Below are 7,834 nucleotides of genomic sequence, written 5' to 3' on the forward strand. Positions count from 1 at the left end.
CGACTTAGAGCATCTTGAAGGTGTCACATTGCCACTGGTTCGAAGCCGGGGGCATGTCTGTGGAGGTGTTAGGCCGGCCGTCCTAGGAGAGGCCGCCTGGCCTGGGATTTTGCCCAATTCTGCTCAATTTTGGTGTACCTGTTCCTGGAATCACAACTCATCCAAAACTCATGGAACTCGTTAGAATTAAACAAAATATGAATGGAACATAGTGTAAAGCTCATATTATTTCCGAGAAGTTGACGGCTTAGAATGTGAAATTATGGCCGTCAACACCCCCCTCCCCAAGCTTGAACTTTTGCTCGTCCTCGAGCAAAGCTTAAACTGAGGCTCGGTGGATCAAGAGTTGCATCAATGTTTACCCCCTTGCAGGTACCTTGTGCACAACATATTACTCTTCCCATATGTACTTATGAAAAGTTGGCACATACCTAAGGTTTTGGAAGATGGGGCGTATTTGTTTTTCATCCCTCGGTCTTGAGCGGTTGTTGGACTGAACAACCTTCACCAGAATGTTCCCTGCTACCTGTTCAGGTTCCCAACTCAGATTTTTGCAAGGATTTTTCAAAAGCGGTTCAGGTTTCCCAATGGTACTCTCGAGTCTCTCAAAGTGTATGATCCTCACATATGGTCGAGAAATATGACCATCTTCTTCCTATCTCTAAGGCTGATATGTAGAGTTTATGGGTAGAAAGATGTATGCATACCTTGGTTACCTGTATTGCTTAGCCGAAGGGTGATCCAAGACGGGGTCGGTACTTAACCAAATTCAGGTCTCATGGAACATGGGGTCTTTGGAGGGTATGGAGTGGATGGAATGGATGGCCTCCCATTTGGATTTATTTGAACTCCATAATTTGCAACTTGAAATGGAGAGTGGGCTTCTCTCTTTCTTCTCTCTTTTTTTTTTAAGATAACTTCACTCTCCTTTGCTGATATGTCTTGAATTCTTTGGAGTTTTGAATGGGAGGCCTTTGTGGAATGAACTGTGGTTTTTGAGATGGTAATTGCGGGGGTGCATAGCTGGCAAGAGTGGATGTCAATACCCGGAATGGATGACTGACAGGCCAGTGTTGACGGTGCTTAAGTGCCATTTTCACCCGTCAACTATACTCAATAATTAAGGAAAACCACATGCCTTACTCACATGTTTGTATAACTAACCTCGCTCCACAGTTGTTTTTGAGTTTCATATATTTCAGATGAGTAGGAGCGGAATAAGACGAAAACACGCAGCAGACGCCATACAACTACGTAGAATATCGCATCCGGCATCACACCCTTACAAAGAGGGCCCACATGTCAGAGGAAATGGGGCTTCCACGCAAGATGCACTAGAGGATAAGGATAATATCCAACGAATCAACCACTCAGCAAAGGATTAGGCCAAGGGGCTGCCAGGTGGGGTCGGCCGACCCCCTGGGTCGGCCGAACCTGGCCTGGTTCCCGTCCAGGTGCACTTCGAGGAGGAGTAGCTGCCAAGGCACCTGATCACCTTCCATATGTGCGTTGGCAGGAAATCGACCTCTAGAGCTATAAATAGGGCCTCTCTCCACCCCCCTCAACACACACACACACACACACACACACACACACTTCATTCCATTCTCTCCAAGAAGGCTCTCCTCTCTCTTGCTCTCTTAGCTAGGTAGTGGAGCTAGGCTAGTTCTCTTTAGCAAGCAAGTCGTCCTCGGGGTCGTTGAGCAATCCTCGGCTCCTGGTATGGCTTTGTATCCGACTTGTCAGACTTCTATTCATAATATAGAGTTTTGCCATGGTTGCTTTACTATCTTGATAGTTTAGCAATCCATTCTTAGATCGTTCATAAGTTATGCTACGGTCTTGGTCAGGCCAGATGATCTGGGTACGGACAGAGGTTCGTTGTGCTTTCGGGCTTGCTCTAGTGTTTTACTCGTCCATCCGAAGGGTGGGAGACCTGGGGGCACTAGAGTAGTGACTTCATACACGAGCGTGGTGCTCGGGTATGCGGGATCCTTTGGATATGACCGTGCTCCACGGTGTGACTGGGGTAGATGGCAGATGGTGACAACCCTGTCCGTCCGGCGTAACAGCGGTGTTGCATTTAGCGTACTCCCCGACATTCGGGTTCGGTGTAGGAGTTCATGCAAAGAGGTAACGGGACTGGATGTACTCTGGTGCGGGACCTTCTCCCCGCTATCCCATTTTCCTGGCACCTGCAGTCCTAACCATGCTCTAACATAACCGCAGCTTTGGATAGAAGCACTAGGACACCTAACCTAGCCTAAGCTCTAGCTGACTTGACGTAGGATAGAGTAGTTCTTTGATTAATAGTTTCTCTCCTTTATTCCTTCCTCTTGGAGTGTGGATGTATGCTGTGTCACATTACCCTTGCTTATTCTTTATCTGTACTTACCCCTGTTAGAGTATTGCCTATTGCTTGAGGCACAATGTCATGGTTAATGTTGAGTACAATACCTTTGCCGCTGCCGTCCTTTGGGACACAAATAAATGATGATACCCTTACTCTCCGGGTGAAATGCTACAACGGTATATCCGTGCGCTTGCGGATCCATCTGTAATTGTATTGATTATACCACGAGAGTGGCACCCCTTGGGTGCAGTTGCTAGGATGGTTTCGGTGCCCTCATTTCTAGTGATTGCACTAAGGGCTGCCAATAGGCATTTCTGGCGATGTTGCTAAGGATTAACCATTCCTAGTGATTGCACTAAGAAGTGTCAACAAGCATTTTTGGCGCCGTTGCCGGGGACGACATGTGAACAAAGATATTGTGCTGATATTAACTTAGACCTTGTACTCAGGATATAGTCTTTACTCTTTGAGGCTAATGTCACTTTATGTCTTCTTTTATTTTTGATTTGAAAGAAGACAGGGGTAGTGTATGACCGGTTTCTTCCTGCCGGAAAATTACACAGACAATCCATAGAGGCTCATGAGAAGGGCATGACCTCGCGTCGTTCCTCCTGTCGCTATCCTCCCGGCACAGGAACCCATTTCGGAAGCACCACTCGTTCTTGAGGCTATGGCTGAAAAGACTCTCCGCGAGTTCTCCGTCCCCTCCACCGACAATGTTGCCACTGGCCCCAACATCAATGTCGGGGATGTGAACTTCGAGCTCAAATCAAGCCTCATCAACATGGTGTAGGCTAGCCCATTCTGTGGCAAGCCGAACGAGGACGCAAATGCACATTTGCAGAATTTTCTGGAGCTCTGTGACACCGTTGTCATACGGGGTGTCGCTGCCGACATTGTCAAGCTTCGTTTATTTCCCTTTTCCCTCCTGGGGAAGGCGAAACAGTGGTTTTATAAAGAAAAGGACATCGACACCTGGGCCAAATGCTCCAAGGCGTTCCTCACAAAATTCTTCCCACTGGGCAAAACAAATGCCCTGCGCGGGAGAATTTCAAGTTTCCAGCAGACAGGGATGGAATCCATCTCAGGAGCTTGGGAGAGGCTGCAGGAATACATCCTGGCCTGTCCTCATCATGGCATGGACGAGTGGCTCATCTTGCAAAGCTTCTACAACAGGCTCACAACGACATCTCGAGCCAATATTGATGCCGCTGCTGGAGGAGCCTTCCTCTACCTGACCATAGCCAAATCCAAAGCATTGGTCGAGAAGATGGTCTCCAATCAGGGGTAGAGTGATGAACGACTCCAACCCCACACCAAGGGTATGCATACCGTCAAGGAGACAGATATGATTGCCACAAAACTAGACCTCCTCATCAAGAAGATGGAGGAAGGGGGCGAACGACAAATTCAGGCTCCCGTCTACACCATGGGTTCGCACTTCACATGCGATGTCTGTGGAAATGATGGACACTCGGGGAACGACTGCCCCGAAACCCGTGAAGACTGCGCCTACCTCAACAACAATAACAACGGGTACTGTCCACAACAAGGAGACCAGGGGTGGAACCAGCAACGTCCACCTTTTCAGGGAGGTAATAACTACAATCCTTCTTATAATTCGAATTTCAATTCAAACCAACCTCCCTTAAGAGAACTTGTTCTTGGCCAAGTTAAAATCAACGAAAATATAAATAAAAAGCTTTTGGCCAATGAAAAATCTCTGGAAAGTTTAAATGTTAAGCTTGAAGCTTTGTCTTCTACTCTTAAAAACTAGTTAAGTTTAAACAAAATGATTGAAACCCAGCTTGCACAAATTGTTGTTTCGTTACCTGCTGTTGAGAGCGGGAAGATCCCGGGGCAACCCGAGTCTCCCGTTTAAAATGTCAGCATGGTGTCTACCGGATGGGGTAATTCGTCCAGGAGGCCCCCATGAAATAACCATGCAGGTAGGTACTATCCCCCAAGGAACGACGTTTGGGATGGCTGTTGACGATCACTAATGACCAATTTTGACCGTCAACTCCTGCACAAAAAGGAACCAAAATGTGGAATAAATGCTAGGATAGATTTATTTACTAACAGATTCCACAAATGATGTTCTAGAATGTGTGCAGGTGATCTTGAGCTAATTTTGCATCATAATGGTGTGGTTTAATCCAAGACACAACATTCCGGCAAATCAAGACGTGACATGTGTCAGAATATGGAGTATAGGGCCCACCAGAGCAAGGAACCGACATGATAAAAGATAAACCTCATGCCATTGACAAGTGGGCCTAGGAAGCGACCCACAGGCCAAAATGCAAGGTCGGTGGGCCCACTGGGAGGCCGGGCGACCTACCCATGGGCCCCACCGCCTTCAGGTTCCACGTGGAGGTCTCTTACTGGCTAGTGTTGGCGGTTTGATGAGGCTCGGCTGCAGCTCACCCCGTGGCTCCCTCCTATAAATACAAGGGGGGGGGTAGAGGAATGAACACACACATCTCACCCTCTCAACTCACCCTTCCTCCCTTGGAGCTTGAGGCCTTCATCCTAGATGCTTAGGTAGACTAGGAGGTGTAGAAGAAGAGGAGGAGAGTGAGGAGGAGTCGGGGGAAGTGCCGGGTTTGTCGGCACTCTTCTCCGCTTGTACCTCGATGTATGCTTATTCGGTTGTAAGTGTTCAGACTTTCTTTGTTTGTTTATCTGGAATTAGAGTTTAGATCGCAAGTTATCATCTCTGCCTTATATTAGTTGATGTGTATACTAGCAAGTAGCATTTGATCTTAGCTTAAGACCCCGGATAGAAAAGGGTAGTCTTGGCCAGGGCTAAGGTTAGTAGGGGAAAAGCGTAGACGTGGTGTCTAGGCTGGACTATACCACTCAGTTGTCTGATAGTCCCACGGTTTGTAGAGGTAGCCAGTAGGTGGTGACAGCCCTGTTCGAGCCTTTTAGTAATCCTCCACTTTCGGATATTGGATAGAGCATCATTTAGGAGCTATCGGCTTGTATAAGCCGGTCGACACCTTTAGCTCGAAGTATAACGGTGACGTGATCTCTTCTTCTAGGCATAGATTCTAGATATAGAAAGTCCTCTCTTCTGTCTTCTCCACACCGGCGTGTGTATCCTTGGATGAGCCTGAACCCGTAGATAGTGTACTCACGTTACTCAGTGGATACGATACCCTAGAATACTCTTGGGTGAAAGCTACAGCGGTATCCGTGCGCTTGCGGATTTTATTCGTGACGTTGCAAAATACCAACAAGCTTTCTGGCACCGTTGCCGGGGAACGATAGCTACATTATCTACGGACTCAGTCATCCTCGTACTTTCTTTTTTTCTTTTTCCTTGATTCTACCTCAACCCCCGTTATCCATGGAGCAGCTATCCGTTTTACAGCTTTCTTCACCCATGAGCGAGTTCTATGAGCCAGCATCCTTTGCTGACCCAATTCTCTCTACTAGCTATGAACTCGACTCAGGCTACATAGCCTTTGTTCAGGAAAATTCCTTCTCAGGAAGGGATTGTGAAAATCCCTACCATCATCTGCGCGAGTTCGAGCAAGTGTATTCATGCAAGAAAATTTCGGGTATGACACACGAAACTCTTAAATGGAAATTGTTTCCCTTTTCCCTTTCGGGAGAAGCGAAGCAATGGTACATTCGTGTCGTAGGCTGTGTGAATGGAAGTTGGATTGAACTTCAGGACAGATTCTGTTCTGCATTCTTCCCGCTTTCACGAATATGTGCCTTACGAACGGTAATTTTAACTTTTCGTTAGAATGATAAGGAATCAATCGGTGTAGCTTGGGCTAGATTTACCTTATTGGAAAAATCAGGCCCAGACTTGTCATTACCCGAGCATTTATTGCTCCAGCATTTTTATGCTGGTCTTGACAAAGAATCTGCACACCATCTCGATCTTACCTCTGGAGGATCTTTCGCTCATCTTACCCCAACCGAAAGTAGGAAAGTCCTCGACAAAATCTTGGACTGAACCTCTTTCATTCGTATCCACGAGCCAGTTCCCACAGAGCCCGAGATGCGTCAAGCGGAGCCTTCAGAAATCGAATCGGAACCCTCCGAAAGCCCATAAGTAGATTCGATCTATGAAACCGCCCCTGAACATAAATCCGAAACATCGGAGGAGGAAGACCCTTCACCTCCTGAGTTTCTCCGAAGTATCGAGCTGGATGTCTTTGATGACTTTGGCAACACCTCAAGATACTTCTGCCAGAAGTGACCACCAAGTCCTGTCACTCCTACGGATCCCTTAGAAGAGAATTTTCTTCAGGAGACGATTCAAGAGTTGACAACATTGATCAGCAACGAATGGCTGCAGGAAGGAGAATTATCCTTATCTCCAATCTCTCTCAACTCTCCCTCCTCATCATTCCGTTGTCGTCTCCAAGATCAAAATGTGGACGTTCTCTATAGTCCTGCTGTTGGAGCCAATCTAATGTCAGATGAGTTTGCCTTAGCCTTTCTGGGCAATTACAAACTCACTCCGACAGGAAGATAGCTCATGAGACCTTCAGGTTTTCTTACGAGCAGCTACGAGATAATCACCGATGTGCCATTTTGGCACAATGATGTTAAAATCCGTCTGAACTTCCATATCTTCGAAGATCTTAACTTCGATTTCTTGATAGGACATTCCCTTAAAGCTTTCTTTACGGATGTTCCTAAAGACGGATGTTTAAACATCAAATTTGGGAAGGACACATTCCACGTCCCCATCGATCGAGCATTGACATGCTTAGTGGAAGATCTCCCTATTCCAGAGCCAATCGAGGAAATAATGGCCACTTCCACTTTCAAGTCTTTTGACTCAGACCTCGAGGAGGACATCGAGGAAATGTCGGAAGAAGTCAGCGATGCAGAAGAAGATCCCGGTGAAACTTCTGAACTGCTCGCGACTAAGACGCCATCACGACCTCCGATTGAGCTAAAGCATTTACCTTCCGGGCTTAGATACGCCTTTCTAAATAGCAATGTAGAGTCTCCCGTGATCATTAGCGACAAACTCTCAGAAGAGGAGACAAATAAACTCATCGCTGTTCTAGAGAAGCATTGATCAGTCCTAGGCTATACCCTACAAGACCTCAAGGGCATCAGTCCTGCTCTTTGCACCCACCGAATCCCATTGGATCCCGCAATAGCACCTTCTAGGGAACCCCAAAGAAGGTTGAATAATGCTATGAGGGAGGTGGTAAAGAGAGAGGTCCTCAAACTCTTAGATGCTGGAATTATCTATCCTATTCCTCATAGTGAGTGGGTAAGCCCAGTTCAAGTCGTGCCCAAGAAAGGAGGCATAACAGTGGTGGAAAATAGCAAGAATGAGCTAATTCCCCACTGATCAGTCACGGGATGGAGGATGTGTATAGATTACAGAAAATTCAACAAGGCCACTACGAAGGATCACTTCCCACTACCTTTCATCGATAAGATGTTAGAGCGATTGGCGAAGCACTCCAACTTCTGTTTCCTTGATGGTTA

General features: G+C 46.8%; 1 non-coding gene across 1 annotated transcript; it reads right to left on the reverse strand.

Moving 5' to 3' along the window:
* Window positions 1–3,384: 3,384 nt before the first annotated feature.
* LOC120687031 lies at window positions 3,385–3,493 on the reverse strand. Its single transcript, XR_005680534.1, has one exon. It is a non-coding gene; the product is annotated as a small nucleolar RNA R71 (small nucleolar RNA).
* Between the last annotated feature and the right edge of the window lie 4,341 nt (window positions 3,494–7,834).

This window comes from Panicum virgatum, chromosome 8N (genome assembly GCF_016808335.1).
Source record: "Panicum virgatum strain AP13 chromosome 8N, P.virgatum_v5, whole genome shotgun sequence".
Classification (NCBI taxonomy): Eukaryota; Viridiplantae; Streptophyta; class Magnoliopsida; order Poales; family Poaceae; genus Panicum; species Panicum virgatum.